Source organism: Microcebus murinus, chromosome 10 (genome assembly GCF_040939455.1).
Source record: "Microcebus murinus isolate Inina chromosome 10, M.murinus_Inina_mat1.0, whole genome shotgun sequence".
NCBI classification, from domain to species: Eukaryota; Metazoa; Chordata; class Mammalia; order Primates; family Cheirogaleidae; genus Microcebus; species Microcebus murinus.
Window position 1 is genome coordinate 48,323,389 of NC_134113.1, and position 26,172 is coordinate 48,349,560.

General features: G+C 37.9%; 1 protein-coding gene and 1 non-coding gene across 4 annotated transcripts in view; one reads left to right on the plus strand and one right to left on the minus strand.

Moving 5' to 3' along the window:
* Positions 1 to 26,172, minus strand: part of YAF2 (YY1 associated factor 2) — an 82,930-nt gene that overhangs the window by 6,695 nt on the left and 50,063 nt on the right. The window lies entirely within an intron of this gene.
* On the plus strand, positions 17,855 to 17,973 carry LOC142873457 (5S ribosomal RNA). Its single transcript, XR_012921502.1, has one exon. It is a non-coding gene; the product is annotated as a 5S ribosomal RNA (ribosomal RNA).

The following is a 26,172-nucleotide window of genomic DNA, read 5'->3' on the forward strand; positions in this document are numbered from 1 at the left end:
AAACGTGTGAAAAAAGGCTGAACTAAATCCAAACCTATTGTGAATCTGTTGATACCCTGGCTAACAAAAGCCCAAAAATCTAACCAAGTGCAGATTTTATAAGGCAGCACGTATTTGACAAATTTTATTGCACACACTTACATATATCAGACACTAGGTCAAATGATGGAGACCAGCCATGAACAAGACAAACATAGTCCCTGCCCTCAAGTTTACTTAGCGGATGGGTAAGTAAACTTACTAAATAAAAATAAAATTTATGAAAATCATTAGGAATTAGAAAAAACTATGTGCTATGACACAGAAAAGAGGAGGATGACTTATTACAGATTTGGAAATAACTTTTGTTCATGTTTAAATTGTCAATACATCAGGAAAAATAGTGAACCCTTTTGTTTTTTTATATGCATATTAAGTCATTTTATGAATAATTTACAGAATAAGGGAACAGTGAAACTGCATTAAAAATGTTATGAAGACTTTTAAAATATAGTAAATTCAATATTTCCATAATAACTTGATTTTGAAGGTATATAGACTTGAAATGGCCAATTTTTTCTTTTTAATGTTAACTAACTCCTCATCAACCTAAGTTAGTCCTAATTCTAGGGACATATTCATCTTGTAAATGCTGATTCCTAATTTCAAATATACATCTAATAGATTTTAGCTTATCTTTACTGTCACTTCTTCTTGCACTTGTATCATAGAACACATTTTGAAAACCATGACAGCTCATAATTTTTAAAGAGAGGACAGCCATTCTCTTTGCTCCCAAATTAACCAACAATTTCATTTTTAGATGAAGTATGTAACCTATCTTCAATATCTGTCCATTTATGACCTATATCAAGTAAATTTTTGTGCCAAATATAGAGGATGAAAGAATACTGTCACAGATCCTTGAAGCAAACAAGATGGTCCAAGTTCTTGTTGCAAAATATTGTATAATTAAATCCTTTTTGTTGAATGACTACTTATACGAGAAACCATATTTCCTTTTTATCCTCAGAAATATTAATATTTGTTCCCATATTGATTCTGGAGTTTGAGAAAAACTGATCTAGGATATTGTCATTTGAAGACTCACAGTCTGAGACTTCCCTCATATAGTCGAATTCAACATCACTACAATCTTGGGTGCTGCTATCAATCTCTTTGCATTCATCTCCTGATTCATCTAATAACTGTGAAACATGTTCCTTTGTCAATTTTCTTCTCTTTTTGTCATTATGAATAAATAAGGAAATTTTCTGAATTCTCAAATGTGTTCAATGAAAGCCAAAAAAACTAGGGTGGGGGGAAGGGGAGGTGAAAACTACAAAAATGCTGTCTCTAGACTTCTTTTATACCTTCTTGAAAGATGATACAATAGCAATGATTTGTTTCACAACTGCATCATCCTACATGATTCCATCATTTTTCTGTTTTCTTATTATTTTGGTCTTTTTTTAAATACAGTTGGGAATAAGTGATCAGTAAAAATAAAATAATTCCTAGGATGATAAAACAAATTATCTCAAGATATAGGAAAAATCAAACCATTAAGATTCCATTGTACATGCTTGATATAGAAAAGGGTCCCAAAGATACCTATGGCAGCTGTGAAAACAAAAGGAATTTTCTCCTTCTTTGACAATTTTAAGGAAAGAATAAAAAAATACCAATTCTTACAAATAGAATTGTTCAAAAAAGAACTCAAAAACTAAAAGTGGGTGCAATTTAAGAACAAAAAACCCTCTGTGTATCTATTAATATATACTAGGACAATATACATATTCTGTAACTAATTCCTTAAGTGCCACCATATTATAATAACCATTTTTGGTTCTTAACTATTTATAATAGCATAAAACACAATTTCAGCGAATACTTGTTAAAAATTCCTAATTTCCCTTCCTTACTTTATTATCTGGTAACTTTAATTCTCCGCCAATACCAGAAAATTGCTCAGCAGGTAAGAAGAAAGGTTTCTAGGACTACCAAGAATAAATATCTTGGATAATAAGGAGTCTTCCCCTTTTTGTCAACCTACCACAATATATTTTAACATTTCTGTAGCTATAAAGCAGTCTCCCTCTTATTTAACTTTCAATTTTAATTTTTAATGTCTTTTTTGCTTCCTTTTCCTTTTTTTAATTAAACGTATTTTGGCTCTTGCATTTCCCTCCTATTGTGAATTTCCATGAGATGGGAGGCACTGGTCAAGACTACCTTCTGGCTTTATTTCCAGATCTCCAGCTCTGACTGCCTCCCAAGATTATTGGGTCAATCAAGTAAAATAATGAATATTTAAAAAATACTGTAAGCTATAAAATACTTTAATTAAAGAATATTTATAAATAATACACAAGTCTATATTGATGGCATAATATTTTAAAATCTCAGATTGTTACAGTTTTGTCTCACATAAATTCCACAACTTTCCTGTCAAACTTTCCCATGATTTATACCTCAGGGAAAAAAAGACAAATTTTATGTGATATAATTTAAGGAGGGTGATTCAGTTTGAAAAGGTCTGGCTTCCTCCTTATATCCTTTTCAAAAGATGATTATCTTACAATGCAGAAAATACAGAATCTAACCTGGTGCTTAGCTATCTTCCCTCAAACTATCAAAATCCCTCTAAACACAATTTTGCCAAGAGAGAGAAAGAGAAAGAGAGACAGAGAGAAAAAGAGAACAAATATTCCATTCACAGAAACAAACTACTGTTCCCACAGGAGGTACAGTAAGCAGAAATCTACTATACAAACTGTGGACCTAAGGGCACGCTTGTACAATGACCTGTTATTTGGTTGAAATGACTTGCATAAGTATTAAAAAACATACTTAGCTGGGGAGAGTGGCTCATGCCTGTAATCTTAGAACTTTAGGAGGCTAAGGTCGGAGGATCATCTGAGGCCAGGAGTTGAAGACCAGCCTGGACAATATGGCAAGACCTCATCTTTACAAAAAATTTAAAAATTAGTCAGGTGTGGCAGCCTATGCTTATAGTCTCAGCTGCTCAGGAGGCTGAGGCAGGAGGATCACTTGAGCCCAGGAGTTGGAGGTAACAGTGAGTTATGTCTGCACTACTGCAGTTATTTCACTGTTCTGTTCCTAACCTCTATTCTTCTCATACACACAAGTTCACAGGACAATTTCATCTAAGTTCCAGAAGTTGGAGGTAACAGTGAGTTATGACTTCACTACTGCAGTTATTTCACTGTTCTGTTCCTAACCTCTATTCTTCTCATGCACACAAGTTCACAGGGCAATTTCATCTAAGTTTAAGGTTTCAAAAACCAACCACAAGTGAGTATCTCCTAATGTTACTATATCGCAAGTCTTACTTAAACTCTAATCAGTATATATACCTGACTACTAGATGTATCTGCTTGGATAAAGCATAAGCATCTCAAATTCTACTTGTTTATAACCTGAATTCACATTTTGCCCTCACAACTCGCTATCCTCCAAGGATCATTTCCCAAACTCACATCCAAGAGGAAAACCTGGGCATTTTATACTAATGCCCAAGTACTCTGTCACCAATTGCAGTAAAAGGTAACTAAAACCTACTGTTTACCCAAATTACCTCCACATCACTAAGCAGGATTATCATTCTTTAAAACAAAGTCTGATCATGCCATTCTCTTTCTCAACATTCTTCAGTACTTCCAAAAACTATCTGCTAAACTACTTGGTATGATATACACTATTTTATAGATTTCTCTTTTGTAATTCTTCTCCTATGAACCTTACAATATTGCCATATTGAACTACTAGTCATTCCTCAAATGTAAAATGCTCTTTCCCAGCCTCCTGCCTTTATCAGTGCTGTTCTTTCTGTTATAAAATTTCACACACTTAAAAATGATTAAGATACTAAATATATGTTATGTCTTTTTGATAAATAAGTCAGTCACATAACGCTCTAACTGTATGCATATCTCCAAGCTCCTGGACAACTGTCTTTCTTTTTTTTAAGAGATAGGGTCTCTTTCTCTGTCCCCTAGGCTGTGAGTGCAGTGGTGCGATCACAGCTCACTACAGCATTGAAATCCTGGGCTCAAGCAATCTTCCTGCCTCAGCCTCCCGAGTAGCTAGGACTATAGGCACACCACCACACCAGGCTAATTTTTTTTTTTTCTTTTGGTAGAGACATTGTCTCGTAACGTTGCCTAGGATGGTCTCAAACTCTGGCCTCAAGTGATCCTTGCACCTGGCCCTCTAAAAGTTCTGGGATTACAGGCATAAGCCACCATCCTGGGCCTGTTGTCTTTTCATGTTTGAAACACTGGTACATCAAGCTCAGAGCATGATGTTTGCTGAATGAATGAAATAGCTCCTTTTTCTTTCTGAATCTTCAATCTTTCCCTTTATAAAATAATACTTTACTCTCCCTCAAAACATGCTAATTTATCTCGTTATCATAATGACAGCGAAGAGTACTTGGTATTTGTGTTGGTTTCTGGTTTATATTCTGTTCAGAGCATTTATCCACTCTAAGAGTTACATGTTTTCCCTACACAGAATATTTCTACGATATATCTCTAACCCTGCCTCTTCCTAAATTTAGTCCTATAGCTCTACCACTCTAATAGTATCACTATTATCCATATTCAACAAGAATAAAAACATATTCCTTGTCTTTTCCCCAATATCAACTCTAAATGGTGGGGAAGTCAGAGAGTACATAGGGGCAACAAAAGTAGTTAGGAGTTGTTTAGTTTTATCTATAATATTCTAGTATTTTAAAACAGGTAATGCCATAACTGGGCATGGTGTTATGTCTGGCCTAGCTACCAGAGAGGCTGAGGCAGGAGGATCGCATGAGCCAGGAGTTTGAGGCTGCAGTGGGCTGTGATCACACCTGTGAATAGCCACTGAACTCCAGTCTGGCAACACAGTGAGGCTCCATTAATCTTGGAATGGTCCTCAATTAAAGTAATTTAGAAGCTTGAAAGAAAAATTAGGGGAATTTTGGGTTAAAGTTGAACCATTAGCAGTAGTTAATAACCATTCAAATTCTTTTATTACAAGAGACAGAAGGCATACAAAAGTATCAAAATTTGAAATCTTTGACATCCATTCATTATAGTCTATTGTCTACTAAACCATGATAATAGCATGTACCATCAGCAAATGGGCTAGAGCCTTCTCAAATGTGCTTCAATTGAGGCAAATGTGTGCTACAGTGGTGAATTAATTTAGATGCCACACAATTTTATGTATGCCAACATGAGATCTGAATTTTTTTAAAAGACTACCACAAAGCTACAATATTCCTAATTGAGGACATATTTAAAAGAGGCTGAAAAACACAAAAGTCCAAAGATAGCTTAAGTGTTATTCTGAGATCAGCACAGGAATGAATTAATCAAGACTACACCCAAGAGAAATGACAACATGCATTCACACAAAAACCTGTAGGTCAATGTTCATAGTAGCATTATCCCTAATAGCCAAAAAGTTGAAGCAACCCAAATATCCATCAACTGATGAATGGATAAGTCAAATGTGGTATATACCCATACAGTGGAATATTATTTAACCATAAAAAGGAACAAAAGTACTGACAGATGCTACAACATGGATGAACCTTCTGGAAATACAGTATTATGCAAAGTGAAAGACACCAGTCGCAAAATACCACATCTTATTGTATGATTCCATCAATATGAAATGTCCAAAATAGGCAAATCCATAAAGACAAGAAGTAGATTTATGGTTGCCCAGGGCAATGGAATGGAATGGAATGGGAAGTAGCTGCTAATGGATATGAGGTTTCTTTTTGGCCTAATGAAAATATTCTAAAATTAGATTGTGGGATGGTTGTACAACTCTGTGAACAGACAGAATCAAAGAATTGTACACTTTAAATGGGAAATCCTACAGTATATGAACAATAAGCTTTTACATTTGGAGCCCTCAAACTAAAGATACAGAGAGCTTTGGCACCCACAAAGCCTACAAAGGGTTAACAAACATGAAGGGATGTAAGTTACTCAGTAAAATACCCTAGATTCCTCCTCCCCATTCTCCCTAGGACCGTGCTAACCTGGCCTACCCAATTTTTTCCCCTCCTGGGCTTTCCAGGGTGGCTCTTATTTGACAGATTAGATTCTAAGATTTTTGTGATGAAAAATCAGAAGGAAGGCAAGTTAGAGAGAAACTGCTAAAAGTAGTTTTGTTTTGCTGTGTGGGTTGGAGAGGGCTTGAGGAATGTAGCTTGTGAGCAAAGCTATTGTGTGAAGGAAGAAGTGGAAGAGGAAAAATGGTGATCAAAAAATTTTGTCAGGGCTATGTGTCTTTTTTCACCATGTTTGAGAAACACAAATAAAAGATTTGCTACTTTACTTTGAAAAATGTTTTTAAAAGAGTATGCTAATCTGCAAAATAATTAGTATTAGTGGTCTTCCCTCTGTGCATGTTGCAATTTGGTGCACAAAACACATTTATATAACGTTGTTATTTGGGGTTTTTTTTAATGGTTAGAATATTTAGAAAAGAAGTATGTGTCAAATATTCCCAGAACCCCTGCAGCATCTTGGTCTTCTGCAATACCACAAATCCTTTCATGGCTGTATTGTCATGAATACAATTGGTAGGCTGATTAGAGCCCACCAACTGGGCTCTAATCCCTACAAGGTAAAAGATTATACTTCACCTAAATTTTGTATTCCTAGCACCCAGTACAACAGATCTTACAAGTATCAGATGCTCAACAAATATTTCTTGATATAGCTGATCATCATAAATACCAGTTAAATCTGATATGTAAATATAGCCTTTCAATTCTTTGAAGTATTTGTGCTCTTTCCCACCCAGGGCCTTTGCACAAGCTGTTCCTCCTCCAGTTCACTTAGCTGGTTTCTGCGTATCCTTAAAGTCTGGGCTTATATTGTTTTCTCAGGGAAGTCCTTCCTGAACCAAAGCAAGTCAGGCCACCATGCCCTTCATCTTGGAGCACTCTACTTCTCCTGGACAGACCCCTTAATAGCTGCTTCCCTTTGAAGGGGTCAGAGTCGCCAGGCCATGACTACAGGGTCTGGGTCCTTGAAGTTTCTGGTTTCCACAGAAGGCTTTCAGGACACACAGTGCGAGAGGTAAGCCCAGAGCATTTCCCTATGTGGGATTTAAGTTCCTAATCAGTAAAACAGGGCTTCTCTATGAATCTGCGGTTGATTTACCAGGACTCTTGCATCACATGTTATCCTCTTAAACACAGCAGGTTCTCTCTCAGTCATTCCAAATTGCTTACTAAATCTGCATTCTGGGTGGAAGGCAGAGACTGCCCCAGCTCAGGGTGGCCCTGAGAACAGGTGATATACATTCTCTAGCACCACAGTGGCCCACCTGGCCTTTCCCAGCCCTTGTGGCTACTCCTTTTCACCTTCAACCCTCCAATCCTGGACGGCTCCCAGGCCTACAGCAGTTGTTATGATCCCTTGGGGCCCACGTGAGATGGAGTCTCCGAGGGCTCCCAACTCGAGGAAAGCCTGTGGAAAGTGCAGATAGGGCCCTGCAAGTGCACCGGGTGAGTGCGGGGGGCGCGCAGATAGGGCCCTGCAAGTGCACCGGGTGAGTGCGAGGGATCGAGCGGGGTCACGGCTGCCTCACCACTCTCCGGCGCTCTCAGCTTTTCCCATCTAGTCCGCGAAGCTCCGCCCGCCCTGTCCCAAAGGACACCGCCCCGCCGCAAACTTTTTCCTCCCCATCCTGCCGCGCTAGCAAGGCGCGGAAAATGGCGGCCTAGGCGCCCGGCCCCGCGCCACACTGGGTGCCGACCAAGAGACACGAGAAATACCGCCACACTGAGCAGCCGCCGCCCGGCCGCCGCTCGCCCGAACTCTCCCCAAGCCAGCGGCTGGGCGCGCCTATGCTGAAATGTACACACACGCCACTTTTTAGAGATGGGATCTCATTATGTTGCTCCCACACACAAACACCCTTTTTTAGAGATAGGATCTCACTGTGTTGCCCAGGCTGGAGTGCAGTGGCTATTCACAGAGATGATGATAATCGCACACTACAGCCTCCAATTCCTAGGCTTAAGTGAGCCTCTCACTTCAGCCTTCCAAGTAGCTGCGACTACAGGTGCGTGTGACACCTCGCCCAGCTCCAAGGACTATTTAATTTTCAATATCAAATACTTGTGCAGAAGACCAGAACACAATTTTCCCTAAACTCCTGGGAGGTGGTAGCAGAGAAGGCTTGATTACTAGTCCTTGGTAAACACAGACAAAACAGATTACTCACATAAGTTTTATAAAAACTAGGTTAGCATATTCAAAAATTCTCTGAAAAATCTCAAGTCATGAAATAACATCAGTTTGGTATTAGATTTTCACTTAATTTGAAAGACTAAGGACAATTTTCAGGACTACAAATAGGTCACCCTCAACCTTTCCTTTCTCTTATCTAAATAGACATCAGGTCCTTTCAATTTCTCCTCCATATTATTGGAACTGTTCCTCTTTTTCTCACTAACACTGCTCTAGCCTAACCCAATAGTAGCCTTATCTACTTGATTCCTCACCTTCTCCCCTACAATCCAAGATTACTCTTCCTTACATTTATTTAACAAATATTTATGAAGTACTAACTAAATGCCAATCACTGTTCAAAGTACTGGGGACAAAGCACTGAACAAAATTTACTTTTAGGCCGGGCGCGGTGGCTCAAGCCTGTAATCCTAGCACTCTGGGAGGCCGAGGCGGGTGGATTGCTCGAGGTCAGGAGTTTGAAACCAGCCTGAGCAAGAGCAAGACCCCATCTCTACTATAAATAGAAAGAAATTAATTGGCCAACTAATATATAGAAAAAATAAGCCGGGCATGGTGGCACATGCCTGTAGTCCCAGCTACTCGGGAGGCTGAGGCAGGAGGATCGCTTGAGCCCAGGAGTTTGAGGTTGCTGTGAGCTAGGCTGACGCCACGGCACTCACTCTAGCCTGGGCAACAAGCGAGACTCTGTCTCAAAAAAAAAAAAAAAAAAAATTTACTTTTATCATGTGCCGTTTTATCAAGGGGTGACCTTAATTCTTCTCTCTCAGAAAAAACAGAAGCCATTTAATTAAAATGTCCACAGCCTCCTGTCTGTGCCCATATACTCTGACTTCCTTCCCTATCCATATTCCTATTTAAGTCATCTCTCTCTCTCTCTCTCTCTCTCTCTCTGCCCACTGGATACTTTCTCCATGATACCATGCATGTCACTGATCTCCTTTCTTTGCTGTTTCAACAATATTTTCTGCTCTACTAGGTTATTCCTGTCAGCATACAAACACATTATCATAATTCAGGAAGGAAGGGAAGGCAGAGGAAGGAGGAGGGAAAGAAAAGGGGAGGGAAGGAGGGAGGGAGTAAAGGAGAGAAAGAGGGAGGGAGGAAGGGAAGGAGGGAAAGAGGGAGGGAGGGAAAAAATTCTTTCACAAGTCCACATCCCTTTCTAGCCACTGCCTCATTTCTGTTTACTTTTCCATGACAAGCCTCAAATGATTTGTCTATACTCACTCTCTGCACTTCTTTCTCCCACTCTCTCATAAGCTTGTATCAATCAGGCTCATGTCCTTTTACCTTTCTAGCAAAATTATTTCTTTCAAGGTCACCAACAACTACTCTGCCATATCCAACAGTCAACTGTAGTCCTCACCTTAACCTTTTCAAGCAGCATTTAACTGAGTTTATCCTTTCCTTCCTTTCAGGAAGGAACTTTATTCACTCAGCCAATAAGACCCTTTTCATTTTTCTCCTGCCTCACCAGCTACTCTTTCAGTCTCATTTACTGGTTCCTGGCCCTCTTCCCAATTGGAGTTACTGACCCAGGACTAAGTCTTCAAATATCTCTTCCATCTACACTAACCCTCCAGACCAGTGCTACTTCAAAGTGTGGTCCAGCCACTAAGAGCATCAACACCTGGGAGCTGCTTAAAAATGCAAATTCTCAGGTCTTGCTCCAGAACTATGGGGATTTTTATGCATGCTAAAGCTTGAGAAGTGCTACTCTAGGTGACCTCATTCAGTCCTTGGTTTTAAATATCATCCATACAATGGTTCTCAATCACACATCCACACTGGAATTCACCTGCAATGCTTTTTAAAAATATGCTTAGAATACAAAAGCTAAATTTTGCCAAATTTTATAAATAGAGTAATATTTGTAAAAATAGCATTTAAGAAAACTAGATTTTTAAACTGAAAGTAATAAATTGAATATTAATTTTAATAATGAAAGTAATCTCTAAATCTTTCTGTGCATAAAAGCTTTCCTCAAAGATATATATATACACACAAAATCCTTCATATTGAAACATGGAAAAATGTGATTCATATGATTCACGCATTCCACTCCAAGATACGTACCCAGAGAAAAGGAAATACATGTCCATACAAAAATGTGTATATGAACATTCCTAGCAGCATTATTTGTAATGGCCCAAAACTGAAAACAACCCAAATGTCCATCAATTGGTTAACATATGAAGAAACTGTGGTACATCCATACAATGGCATACTACTCAACAACAAAAAGAAATGAACTACTGAGACTCAAACATAGCTGAGAAAGAACTATATTGAGTGAAAGAAGCTGGATAAAGAGTGAGTACATACTACATGATTCTTTTCAAGTAAAATTCTAAAAAATGCAAACTAATCTATAGTGACAGATCAGTGGTTGCCTAGCAACCAGAGATGAAGAGGTGTAGGGTATATTAGGAAGGAATTGAAAAGGGGCACAAAGAAACTGCTGGAGATGATGGATATGTTCACTGTCTTGATTATGGTGATGGTTTTGAGGGTGTATTCATGTCAAAACGTATCAAATTGTATACTTTAATTATGTGCAGTTTATTGTATGTCAATTATACCTCAATAAAAGCTGTCTTAAATTTTTTTAACTCAACCACTAATCAAATTAAAACAGGAATGTCTGGGTCCCACTTAAATAAGACTCTGTAGGGGTGGGGCTAGGCTCAAATTTTTTTAAAGTTCTCAAGCTGATTCTTAGGTGTATCCAAAGTTGAGAACAATGATCTATACACTGATACTCAAAAATTTACATCACCAGCCCTAATGCCTCCCCCATAAACTCCAGACTTACAACTGCCTACTTAACATCTCCATTTGGATACTGAAGAGCACCTCAAAATAGCCTAGTATATGTTTAACAGTATACTCTTGATGTTGCTCTTGTACCATTCTTTGACAGTCTTCCCATCTCAGTAAATAGCACTCCATTCTTCCAGATGCTCAGACCAAACATTTTAAGAAAGTATTCACTCTCCTCTTCCTCTCACACTCACATATTATACATCAGAAAATCTGTTCCACCCCATCTTCAAGATATATCTAGAATTAGATGACTTCTCACCAATTCCATTGATACCATACTTGTAACATACTCATAACTAATGTCCTTCAATTGTTCTCCCGCAGACTATTCTCCCAAAAAGCAACCAAGTGTTATCCTTCCAAATGTAAATTAGATTATATCATACCTTTGCTTAAAACCATCCAGTGGGTTCCCCCTCTCCACCCAACCAACCCTCTTCCTTGTTACATGCTGGCAAGTAGAGTATATAGCAATTAAGAATAAAATCCAAAATTCTTGCTCTAGTCCACAAGTCCCTCTGTGATTTAGACTCTCTTCTATAGTCTCCTTTCTGGAACCCACTTTTTCCGTGCCTTAGTCTGCTCCAGCTGCCATAACAAATACCACAGACTGGGTGGCTTAAACAACAGAAATTTATTTTCTCACAGTTTTGGAGGCTGGAAAGTCTAAAATCAATGTCCAGCGGGGTTCAGCTTCTGGTGAGGGCCCTCTTCCTTGCTTGCAGATGGCCACCTTATATGTCCTCACATGGTCTTTCCTCAGTGCATGCACAGGGACAAAGAGACGTCTCTCCATTCCTCTTCTAAGGCCATCAATCCTATTGGATTATTGTCCCACCCTAATGACTCTATTTAACCTAAATTATTTTGTTAAAAGCCCTATCTCCAAATACAGTCACATTGAAGGTTGGGGCTTTAATATGTGAGATTTGGAGAGACACACCTTGGTCCATAGCATCCACGTCACTGGCATTCTACTTCTGCCTGGGGGCTTCTCTTGTTGTCCCTCTGCCTACTCACTCCCTCACTTCCTCCCAGGTCTCTATTCAACTGTTAGAGAAGTCTTTCCTAATCTGACATAAAATAGCACTCTCCTCTCCAACTCCCCACCCCCTTTGCCTTCCTTCCTCACTATGCTTTATTTTCTTCAAAGCATTTATAGCTCTACCTACTATATTATATATTATTAGTGTATTATGTTTTCCTCTACCAGAATAGAATATAAGCTCCCTAATGCCCGCAGAGACTTTTTTCCTGCTCTATTTTGTTCACTGCTGGTTCTCCTTTGCTTGTGGCATAAAAAAAATACATCATGTCCCAAAATATGTACCTCTACCAAGTGTCAATAAAGAACAAATTAAATAAAATACTTAATGTGTATTTAATAAACAGAGGAATGTTAAACTGTCCTTCTCAAAAATTTCCAGTGATCCTACAGTACTTGTGGCTGTACATTAGCATCATAGGGAGTCTTTTTAAAAAATAACTACACTTGGGCCCCATCTAGACCAATTGAGTAACAATCTCCAGGAGCAGGGGTCCTCAAACTTTTTAAACAGGGGGCCAGTTCACTGTCCCTCAGACCGTTGGAGGGCCAGACTATAGTTTAAAAAAAAACTATGAACAAATTCCTAGGCACGCTGCACATATCTTATTTTGAAGTAAAAAATCAAACGGGCAAAAACATCCACATGTGGCCTGCAGGCCATAGTTTGAAGACGCCTGTCCAGGAGTGAAGCCTGGTATGGGTATTTTTCAAAGCTCCTCAGTTGCTCTTAATGCGCAGCCAGTGGCCTACAAAATAAAATCAAATTACTAGCTAAACCTTCAAATCTGTCCAAATCACAGCCCAGAATCAGGATCTATCCGGTGATGCAAATTACTATTATACATTTCATCTTTTACTTTCCTAATCTATCCCAGATTCCATCTTTTCCAAATAGTCTTATCTAGTCCATAAGTCATCTCTCCCCTCTCTGAAACCCTACAGCATATCAGGATTTGAGAATTACTTCAAATGCATATATAACTATATCATGAAGTATAGCTTTCTCTCATTTCTAAACCACTTACATTTCATTTTATCCCCCATAAGTGTTATGAACACACTGGACACTGAATAAAATACATGCTGAATGAAGAAAGCTTGTTCATAAAATTACTTGCCTTTTCAGTTTTCACTAAATGAGATACAAAGTACACAGTTCTAATCTTTTTATTAATAAGCTAACCCTGGCTACATATTATAATTATCAGAGAGGCTTTAAAAAGAAATACTTTTGTCTGGGCTCCACCTTTCAGGACCCACTCTGATTTATTAACCTAGAATACAGCCTAGTACTCTTTTTTTGTTTGTTTGGTTGTGAAGTTTCCAAGGTGACTCTAATGTGCAGTAAGAGTTGAAAACCAATGACGGAAACACATCAAATCTGGATGGTCTAACTTCTAAATATAGGAGTTGCCAGTATTAAAAGATGTTATTTGATTAAATCTACAGAAAACATTCATTTCCCAAGCCTTTCTTTTATAATGTGGTTGAATTGATACATGTACTCACTGATAAGACATGCCTAATTTTAGCTAAAACAAATCTTGTCCAGAGATTGTTCTCTTTTACAGTTCAATTTCCATTTTTGTAACCTATATTTACGAAGGACTAACTAGTACAAGGTAATTTTCCTAAACTTCTCTCCTTTGTTTCATTAACTCATTCATGAAAATATTTTTTGGAAGTTTAATATAAACATATATACTTTTATTTTTTTATTTTTTTTTATTTTTTTTGAGACAGAGTCTCGCTTGTTGCCCAGGCTAGAGTGGGTGCCGTGGCGTCAGCCTAGCTCACAGCAACCTCAAACTCCTGGCTCAAGCAATCCTGCTGCCTCAGCCTCCCAAGTAGCTGGGACTACAGGCATGCGCCACCATGCCCGGCTAATTTTATATATATATTAGTTGGCCATAAACATATATACTTTTAGAGACAGGGTCTCGTTCTGTTGCCTAGACTGGAGTGCAGTGATGCGATCACAGCTGACCGCAACCTCAAACTTCTGGGCTCAGGCGATCCTCCCACCTCAGCCTCCGGAGTAGCTAGGATTACAAGTTTGCATCACAACACCTAGCTAATTTTTTAGATTTTTTGTAGTGATGGGGTCTCACTATGTTGCCCAGGTTGGTCTTGAACTCTTGGCCTCAAGCATCCCCTCCCCCCTCAGCCTTGCAGAGTGCTGGGATTACAGGCAGGAGCCAATATGCCCAACACCATACATGAAATTGTTTACTGTGGCAGCAGCCTTTTAAAATTGCCCCAATAATCCCTGCCTCCTGATATTCGTGCTCTTTTCTAATCCCCTTCTTATGTGTGAGCTGGACCTAGTAAGGTGCTTCTAATAAAACAGAATACAGCAAAACTGATTGGATGTCACTTCCAAAATTAAGTTACTAAAAGATTCTAACTTCCATGTCACTCACCAACTGTTGCCTTGTTGGGAGCTCCCCCAACAGAGTAGCCCATGTAGCAAAAAAACTGAGGGAAGCCTCTGGTCAACAGGTTGGTGAGGAACTCTAGTCCTCAGTGCAACTGCCAGCAAGGAACTGAGGCATGACAACAGCCACAATAAACCTGAATAAGCCTGGAAGTAATACTTCCTCCAGGGCCCTTGAGATAGCTGGAGCCCCAGCCACGACACTGACTATAGCATGTGAGACGCCTTGAATCAGAAGACCCAGCTAGGCGATACCTAGATTCCTGACCCACAGAAACTGTGAGATAATAAATGTTTGTTGTTTTAAGTAGCTAAGTTTTGGGACAATTTGTTATGCAGCAATACATAACTAGTATATGCATTTACACTGATAATATTCTAAGTATTGAGATGAGAAAATGTGGTACCCATATAGTAGGGATAACTTCTTTAACACACCTAGTTTTGGCCAACTGAATATATATTACACAGAAGTTATGGCACTCACTTAACTTACATTATCACACTGGACAACAAAACATCCATCAAATTATAGCATGTTCAGTGTGGCACAAGCTGTCCTTAGTTTGAGGTTACTCAAGTAAATCGCGCTTCATTTGCTCTTCACTTAACATTCCAATACAGCTGTTCTAGTTGGTGTTTCACTCTTTTGTATGTTCATCTTTATTCTGTGTTTACTCCTTACTACTTGCTCTACTGCTTATCCTCTACTTCTTGGCCTGGTGCTGGAAAGACACTGGTCTTCAGAGTCAACACCAGGCAGCACTATTGCTCCTTTCATTTTACCTCTCTGTTGCCTTTTACCAGCCAGACCTGTTACTTCTTGTGTAATAGTCACATCTGTGGCTCTTTTAGTGACTGTTCCCAGAACAGCTTGGTGTAGTATTCTCACAGGATGGTCTGTGTACCACTAGTGGGCCCTGTTAATCTACCAAATGTCCCACAGGCAGCCTGGTATAAACATAAATTTAAAAAGTAATTATGATTTTTCACAGAAACCCAAAATTGCTGTATAATATATAATCTAAACTCATAAAAATTATTTCAAATCATAAAAGTAGGAATGAAAATAATTTACAGATGCCAGAATTCAAAATAAGGATATTAACAGTAAACAATGAACAGAGCTGCAGTGGAATATAGAATGTCAATCAGTATGAACTGGGGTAAACCAATCTGTAACAGTGATATCTACATATAAGTACCTGGAAAAGAAAAGGATGTTTTTCACATCCTTCTGTGAAAAGGATGTTTTTTACTATCCTTTTGCCTCTACTGACCAGTATTATCTAGTATAATCTTTTTTCAAACAGTGGTATGAAGTATCGAAGTTTCTGAATAATTTTCTAAATAAAGTATCTCTCTGGCAAATCAAAGTTTTACAAAACAAGGGAAAATATGCCCATCTGTGTAAAATTGAAGAATCCTGTCACCAAAAACCGAGAAGTTTAAAACTACAAAAGCATCATTTCATAGTTGTACTCATTAACAGCAAAAACATTATAAAGTGAAGCTTTAAAAAATATCATAAAGGCCGGGCGCGGTGGCTCACGTCTGTAATCCTAGCACTCTGGGAGGCCGAGGCGGGCGAATTGCTCGAGGTCAGGAGTTCAAAACCAGCCTGAGCAAGACCCCGTCTCTACTAAAAATAGAAAGAAATTAATTGGACAACTAAAAATATATATACAAAAAATTAGCCGGGCATGGTGGCACATGCCTGTAGTTCCAGCTACTTGGGAGGCTGAGATAGGAGGATCGCCTGAGCCCAGGAGTTTGAGGTTGCTGTGAGCTAGGCTGACGCCATGGCACTCACTCTAGCCTGGGCAACAAAGTGAGACTCTGTCTCAAAAAAAAAAAAAAAATATCATAAAGTTCACAACACATTTGACAAGAAAGCAGAAGGCATATAATGCTTTTAACATATGCTATTATTGGGCATTATATAATTTTAATAACATAAAATGAAGCGTTAATACTATCACTTGTGCATTCTAGCAGATATTTTTGTTTTACAGTTGGAACAAACCACAATGTATTATATCATATAATTATAGACAATGTATTTGATAAAGAAGTGATCAATAACTTTTTGTTTGATTTATCACTGACATCAAAAGCTACAGAAAAATTGTTTCCAGTAGTGTTAAACTATACCACAAACTAAACTACACTATCATTTGGGAAAGGTGGGTTGAGATTAGTATTGACAGAACACTGTTTGTGTAGGTAGGAAGTTATAGAAGAGGTTGCAACTTGTTGCCTGATCTACCTGTTGCTTTAGTCCTCAGTATATAACTGGCAATCAAAAACATACCTCCCACACTCAGTGTGGTCAGAATGGTAATAATGTTTTCTTTGACAGAAAGAAAATATTACTGAATATATTGAACTTTCCAACTTAATATAAACTGGCTGTTGCAGGAAAAAGAATTTACATTTCAAGATACTGATAATATCTAAAATGATAATTTCTATAAATTCTAGAGCTTCGTTCAAGCAATATGCATATCTGAGCAATATGCACTTTGTTTTATTGTACCTCACTTTAACATACTTTGCAGATATTATTAATATTTTTTAATCAATTAAAGGTTTGTGGAAACCCTGTGTCTAGCAAGTCTACTGGCACCATTTTGCTAAAAGCATGAATTTACTTAATGTCTCTGTGTCACATTTTGGTAATTCTTGCAATACTTCAAATTTTTTCATTATTATTATTTCTGTTGTGATCTGTGATCAGTGATCTTTGATGTTACTATGGTAATTTTTTTGGGTGCCACAAACTGTGCCCATGTAAGACAGTAAACAAATGTGTATGCTCTGAATGCTCCACTGACTGTTCCCTCTTCTCTAACTTTCCTTGGGCCTCCTTATTCCCTGAGAAACAATAATATTGAAGTTAGGCCAATTAATAACCCAATACTGACCTCTAAGTGTTCAAATGAAAGAAGAGTTGCACATCTCTTACTTTAAATCAGAAGCTAGAAATAATTAAGCTTAGAGAGGAAGGCATGTCTAAAGCCAAGATAGAATGAAAGCTAGACCTCTTATGCCAAACAGCCAAGTTGTGAATGCAAAGGAAAAGTTCTTAAAGGAAATTAAAAAGCCTTATTGCAGATGTAAAGAAAATTTTAGTGGTCTGGATAGAAGATCAAACTATCCACAACATTCCCTAAGCCAAAGTCTAATCCAGAGCAAGGCCCTAACTCTTCATTTCTATGAAGGCTGAGAGAATTGATAAAAGTGCAGAAGAGAAGTCTGAAGCTGGTCTATAGCCATACCACCCTGAATGCGCCCGATCTCATCTGATCTTGGAAGCTAAGCAGGGTCGGGCCTGGTTAGTACTTGGATGGGAGACCACCTGGGAATACTGGGTGCTGTAGGCTTTGTGTTTTTTTTATTTTAAAAATAAAAAAACCAAAAAACAGAAAAGTCTGAAGCTAACAGACGTTGGTTCATAAGGTTTGAAGAAGGAAGCCACCTTCATAGCAAAAAAGTAAAAGGCGAAGCATTAAGTGCTGATATAGAAGCTCCAGCAAGTTATCCAGAAGATCTAGCTAAGATCACTGATGAAGATGGCTACACTAAATGACAGACTTTCCATGCAGATAGAAGAGCCTTCTATTGGAAGAAGATGCCATCTAGGACTACTTTCATATCTAAAGAGGTGAAAAAAAAATAAAAAATGGAAAAAAAATTAAAAAAATAAAGAGGTGAAGTCAGTGCCTGGCTTCAAGGTTTCAAAGCTTCAAAGGACAGGCTGACTCTCTTATTAGGAGCTAATACAGCTGGTAACTTTAAGTTGAAACCAATGCTCATTTACCATTCTGAAAATCCTAGAGCCCCTAAGAATTATGCTAAATCTACTCTGCCTGTGCTCTATAAATAGAACAACAGAGCCTGGAAGACAGCACATCTGTTTACAGCATGGTTTACGGAGTATTTTAAAGACCACTGTTGAGAACTGCTGAGAAAAAAGATTCCTTTCAAAATATTACAGCTCACAGACAGTGCACCTGGTGACCTAAGAGCTCTGATGGAGTTGAACAAGGAAATGAATGTTTTCATGCCCTGCTAACTCACCATCCATTCTGCAGCCCCATAGATGAAGGAGTAATTTTAAGTTTTATTATTTAAGAAATATATTTTGTAAGGCTATAAGCTGCCATAGATAGTGATTCCTCTGATGAATCTGAGAAAAATCAATTGAAAACCCTGTGGAAAGGAGTCACCATTCTAGATACCATTAAGAACATTTATAATTTACAGGAGAAGGTCAAAATATCAACATTAACATGAATTTGGAAGCAACTGATTCCAACCCTCATGGATGACTTTGAGGGGTACAAAAGACTTCAGTGGAAGAAGTAACTACAGATGTGGTACAAATAGCAAGAGAATTAGAATTAGAAGTAGAGGCTACAGATGTGACTGAATTGCTGCAATCTCATGATTAAACTTGAATGGATGACAAGCTGCCTCTTAAGAATGAGCAAAGAAAGTGGTTTCTTTTTTTTGTTTTTAATTATTACATTTGTTTGTTTTTGTTTTATTTTTTTAGAGACAGGGTCCTGCTCTGTCACCCAAGCTGGAATGTAGTAGCATGATCACAGCTGTTAACCTCACACATTCATGGCCTCAAACAATCCTCCTGCCTCAGCCTTCCAATGAGCTGGGACTACAGGCATGTGCCACCATGCTTGGCTAATTTTTTTATTTGTTGTAGAGATGGATCTTGCTATGTTGCCTTGGCTGGTCTCGAACTCCTGACCTTAAGCAATCCTGTCTAGACCTCACAAAGTGCTTGTCTTTACAAAAAAAAAAAAAAAAAAAATTTAATTAGCTGGGCATAGTAGCATATATCTGAAGTCCTAGCTGCTAGGCAGGCTGAGATGGAAGAATGGCTTAAGTCCAGGGTTCAAGGTTACAGTGAGCTATGATCACACCACCGCACTCCAGCCTGGGTGACAGAGACACCTGTCTTAAAAATAAAAAAGAAATTGCTGCAGCCACCACAACATTCAACTACCACCACTGTGATTAGTTAGCAGCCATGGACATTGAGGCAAGACTCTCTACCACCAAAAACATTATGATTAGTTGATGGCACAGATGATTGTTAGAATTTTTTAGCAATAATCTATTGTTTAATTAGGGTATGTACATTATTTTAGACACAATGTTTTTGTATACTATATAGTCTACAGTATAGTATAAACATAACTTTCATAAGTACTGGGAAACCAAAAAAAATCATGTGACTTGCTTTATTGCAATATTCACTGTATTGCAGTGGTCTGGAACTGAACCCACAATATCTCTGAAGTACATGTGTGTGCCTTGATTTAGGGTGCAATTCATTTAATTTTTAACTTTAAAAAGTCAGATATGGGCCGGGCGCTGTGGCTCACGCCTGTAATCCTAGCTCTTGGGAGGCCGAGGCGGGCGGATTGCTCAAGGTCAGGAGTTCAAAACCAGCCTGAGCAAGAGCGAGACCCCGTCTCTACTATAAATAGAAAGAAATTAATTGGCCAACTGATATATATAGAAAAAATTAGCCGGGCATGGTGGCGCATGCCTGTAGTCCCAGCTACTCGGGAGGCTGAGGCAGAAGGATCACTCAAGCCCAGGAGTCTGAGGTTGCTGTGAGCTAGGCTGACGCCACGGCACTCACTCTAGCCTGGACAACAAAGCGAGACTCTGTCTCAAAAAAAAAAAAAAAAAAAAAAAAAAGTCAGATATGGTATATAAGGGTTTATCATCAAGAGACTGACATTCCCACTAAGAGTAATAAGGAAGCTGATTAATATTAATTTGCCACTGTCTTGATTTGGAATATTCAAACTTTCAGCATTTTAGTGGGACAAAGTTCATTAAGAGTCTCAGAGTAAAAGAAACAGCCTCTGGTAAGAAATTATTCTTAATTTCTAGATCAAGTTCAATCTGAATATCCAGAATTATATGAGCAAGCCATTGCTTGCTACCAAATTCAGCAATGTATAATTTTAACTTAGCATAAGAAGTAGTATTAATAGAAATTAAGAGAGGAAAAGAAACATACCACATGAGGAACTAGACCTTATAGTTCATGCCCATGAGCCCCAAATAGGATCTAATATGCAACACCCCTTTCACACATGTGGTTTATTATGAATAATAACAATTATTTTTTTAAATAGTATTTTGTTTTTGTTAATTTAGATGTGATAATGTTTTTTAATTTTTAGTTACCAAAAATTAGTGGCATGCTATATATCCTCTTGTGTTCCAAGGATACTGAAAGACTGAGATACAACACAACATGTTTAAGAGCTTGGTTCCAAAGTAAGATTGCCTGGATTCTGATCCCACTGATACTTAGAAATCATTTCTCCTTTATAAAACAGTAATTTTGAGAAGTAAAATATATATAGTATGAAAATAACTTAACACATTATATCATGAATAAGTATTAATAAATAATGAACAATTGTTCTTATTATTGAGGCTATTCAGATAATTGAGTGTATGAAAAATCTTAAACCTAATATGTGAAAGTGTTAATAAAAATTGACTGGCCGGCCGGGCGCGGTGGCTCACGCCTGTAATCCTAGCACTCTGGGAGGCCGAGGCGGGCGGATTGCTCGAGGTTGGGAGTTCGAAACCATCCTGAGCGAGACCCCGTCTCTACTAAAAATAGAAAGAAATTAATTGACCAACTAAAAATATATATACAAAAAACTAGCCGGGCATGGTGGCACATGCCTGTAGTCCCAGCTACTTGGGAGGCTGAGGCAGGAGGATCGTTTGAGCCCAGGAGTTTGAGGTTGCTGTGAGCTAGGCTGACGCCATGGCACTCACTCTAGCCTGGGCAACAAAAGTGAGACTCTGTCTCAAAAAAAAATAAAAAAAAAAAAAAAAAAAAAAAAAAAAATTGACTGGCCGAGTTCCATGGCTCATGCCTATACTCCTAGCACTCTGGGAGGCTGAGAAGGGAGGAGCATTTTAGGTCAGGAGTTCGAGGCCAGCCTGAGCAAGAGCAAGACCCCCGGGTCTCTACTAAAAATAGAAACAAATTAGCCAGGCATGGTGTTGCATGTCTGTAGTCCCAGCTACTCGGTAGGCTGAGGCAGAAGGATTGCTTGAGCCCAGGAGTTTGAGGTTGCCATGAGCTAGGCTGATGCCTCGGCACTCTAGCCAGGCAACAGAACAGGACTATCTATCTATCTATCTATCTATCTATCTATCTATCTATCTATCTATCTATCTATCTATCAATAAATAAATAAAAATTAACTTCAGAATGTATCTTTATAAGAGTTTAGTAAGTCTTTCATACTTTGTCATTTTCTAACAAAATGGCAATACTACACTATATAGTTCCAATTTGGAAAAAACTAAAAGCTATTTGGTTTCTTGATCTCACCTCTGTGTTTCCCAATTCCTGAGGAGGGTTAGAAAACTGCTGCTTCTATTTCTCATTTCATTACCTGAGTGGCAGCTATCCTCTAACATGGTCCCCAATGATCCTCACACTTCCTGGCATTTACACCCTTGTGCAGTCCTCCCATGCTAAATAATGCTGACTTATACCACCAGAAGGATATTGCAGAAATGACAAAGTGGATTTCTGAGGCTAGGTCATAAAAGATACTGTGATTTCTACCTTGTTTACTCTTGGATCACTCACTCTCAGGGAAGCCAGCTGCTATGTCATGAGAACACTCAAGCAACCCTACAGAGAAGTACACATGGCAAGGAGCTGAGGCCTCCTGCCAACAACAGCTAGTGTGAGTGAGCCATCTTGGAAGATGCTCCGGCTAACTCAAGCCTTCAGGGTGACTGCATCCTCAGTTCACATCTTAATTGCAACCCCAGGAAAAAAACAGAGCCAGAATTGCCCAGCTAAGATGCTCCTAAATTCCTGACTCACAGAAACCATGAGAAAATTAATGTTTTGGTGTAATTTGTTATACAGAAAAAGATAATAAATCTGTTTACCAAAAATCCATATGAAAAGATAATGGTTTCTGGCGTGGGAAAGGGGAATACACAAGTGAGAAAGAGAGGAATGGGAATAGAATTAACCAAAGTAGAGAGAATAAATCAATGTAAAATGTTCAAAATTATTTTAGGCTGTCATTATTTCTAGATTCCTAAGATCATATAATTTTTGTCCTTATCTATACTTTCTAAACATTTAACAATATATTTTACTTTTTAAAATTAAAAGCAGGAATATATTTTTAATTTATAAAACTTTCTAAGTATTCACATATATAATTTTATTATGTAATAATCTATTTGAAGAAAAAACAAAAATGGACTGATGAGATCACTGTTCACGTCAAAGCTTCTACTATATCCAAGGCACTATGCTAAATGCAAGAGGGCACTAAAAGATGAAGACAGCATGGTTCCTAATATCACACAGCCTCGATTTAGTAGGAGAAACAAACATGAGGGATCCAGTGATAATTTAGGACATTGTATACTATCGAATATTTGTTGAATAAATATGAGAAGTAGGTAATGCTAAAAGAACACACCTACAACTAGGGAGAAGTCAGAGTGGAAAAGAAATCTGTCAGGGAAGCCTCCTTTAGAGGCTGACTCTTAAACTGACCCTGGCCAATGTGTAGAATTTCAACAGATGGAGCTTAGAAGCAGGATAGTTAAGGCAGAGGGAGCACTCTGAGCAAGAGTCACAACATTAAGAAGATGTATGGAATATCCACAGCATTTCCAGAATGCTTACTTAGCATAAGTAGTAAGTAATCAAGTACAACTGCATACTAAGATTACAGTAAAAAAACAAAGCTGGAAAGGTACGTTGGAGGCAGGCTGTGAAGAGTTCTGATTGATATATTAAGTGGTCTGGAGCCTGGATGTAATTCTGAAAGAAGAAGGAGTTATCTATCACAAGTTCAATTTACATGGGGATTTTTTCTTTTTTTTTTTTTTTGCTAGTCTCTCTACTTTGCATATATGTGAAATTTTCTGTAAGGAAAGGTGTAAAATACTGAATCCATTTTCAAATCCCCACTGCTGACAATGTAAGGGCATCAGGGGCAGACTGGAAGCAAGGAGAATTATTAGGTGCCTGAGAGCATGATGATGACACTGTAGCAGAAAATGTTAAAGTTTGCTATTTGGACTTATGTATGTGTATATGTCATTATATATATATATATACACACACACACACACACAATCTATATAATCTGTTTAAATATATTATATATAGATTAAAATGACATATACTATATACCACTTTTGCAGCACATATAAAAATCCTTAAAAATTTTACATTCCTGATTATCTTTCTTAGGTTAATACTAATAATTAGATGGAGTTTCATAAATACTACTTGATGATATACGCTATAGATAGGAAAAGTGAACAAACTCATGCTCAAATATAAGAATATTATGCTTGTATAAGCACATCTTAGTAATAATTCATATATAAATATCACCTCAAGGCAAGGAAGTTCAGTGATGGAACCTCTACAGTACATACTTTTAAATAACAAAAGTGGCTACATTAATTTTGACAGGGTTAAACACAAATCTTGATAAAAATATCATGTTTTAATATATTATGCAATGCCATAACCATTTACTTTTATCACTTTCTTTAGAGTTCAAGGTGCCTATAATCAGAGATTTCATTCTAATTTAAAGGATGATGTTTTAAAGATAGTTATCCCCCAATTATGAAAATTTCTAAAAATTAACCCTAATAATATCAATCACTGCTTGTCTGTTTCCTTTTGATTATACTACATATTCTTAAATGTTTCACAGTTAGTCATAAGGAATCAACAAATAAATGGTTATCTTCTTTCTCCTAAAAGATTTAATCCAACCTTCTTAAGAGTTCTCTAAAATCTGAATCAATGGCTATGCATGAATTTTACAGCAAAATAGTATATTTCTTAGGATAAAAACAGTATGCTGAATGCAAATAAACATTCACATGTCTGCTATGATAGATTTAGCTCTAATTAGTTAAATCATATCCCAAGCTAATAAGTGAACAATTTGGGTTGTAAAGAAGTGAACTAAATTATGAAATAAATAGGTCATAATAATACATTTCAAAATAACTGAAAAAGAGGAGTTAGGGTTTAATAATAACATCAAATATAAAGAAATATGCATCAAAAAAGAGGTGTACCTAAAGTCACAGAGAGGAGGAAAAGAAAAGGGATTTTTATTGATGGACGGAGAGTCCTAATTTAGGAGGGACAAATGCTCCTCTACTCCCAGCATTTCTCAACCAAACACACGTGAACTCCATCCAGCTGCTTCTCTTTCCAAAGACAGTAAGGAACCACTTCAGAAGTCTCTATCTCCTGATCCTAAGGGATTTAAGTCAAGCTTACCTCACAGATCAACTGTGATTTTAGTGAATTCCCTGCCTCCTATCCCATAGTTCCCCATTTATTTCATGCCAGCCAAAAACTACTTTCGCACACAGAGCTAAAACACAAATGCATGGGTGAACTGACAAATTTATAAACACGTAAGAGTACTGAGTCTACCAACCGGCATGCACAAATGACTACTTCAGATTTTTTGCTTTTTGGGGGCAGAAGGGGACAGACGGGATCTTGCTGTGTTGCCCAGACTGGTGGAATGCAGTGGCTATTCACAAGGAGTAATCTTAACAAATTGCATCTTGGAACTCCTGGCCTCAGCCTCCATCAGTATATGAGTAGCTAGGACTACAGGCATGTACCACTGTTTCTTTGCCTTTATATAGAAGAGAAGTATAAGAAGAATAGGCTCCCAAATGAGATAAATAAAAAAGAAACTTGGGAAGACAACCTTCATAGTCTTACATAGGACTCCTGTTAAAATTTATTATATACTAATAAATGGAAGCTATTTACAGAGATTTCTGTTAGACAAGATCACAAATACATAAAATTTACTATAGAACACTGTCATTGAGTTAATATAGACCAGCATTAACTAACTATAAATGCAACTGAGTTTTCGAAATAAAGATAACTTCCTATAAAATAACTTTGCCAACATAGAATTGACTAAGTTATCAACTATATTTAATCAACTCACTAATACATATTTAGTCCAAATGAAAGATATCACATTAATATTCAAAGTTAAAACTAAACACATAAGACCTCTGTACTTTATTATAGGTTAATTATACTTCAATTAAAAAATTAAATGTAGTAAGACTTCAGTGATAAATAACTGAGAATGAAGTATTAAGATAAAATTTATTTTCTAGCTGACTAGAGTTAAAATTTTTAAAAAATAAATCTTTTGGCAGGGCGTGGTGGCTCACGCCTGTAATCCTAGCACTCTGGGAGGCCGAGGCGGGCGGATTGCTCAAGGTCAGGAGTTCGAAACCAGCCTGAGCAAGAGCGAGACCCCGTCTCTACTATAAATAGAAAGAAATTAATTGGCCAACTAATATATATATAGAAAAAACTAGCTGGGCATGGTGGCGCATGCCTGTAGTCCCAGCTACTCGGGAGGCTGAGGCAGTAGGATCACTTGAACCCAGGAGTTTGAGGTTGCTGTGAGCTAGGCTGATGCCATGGCACTCATTCTAGCCTGGGCAAAGTG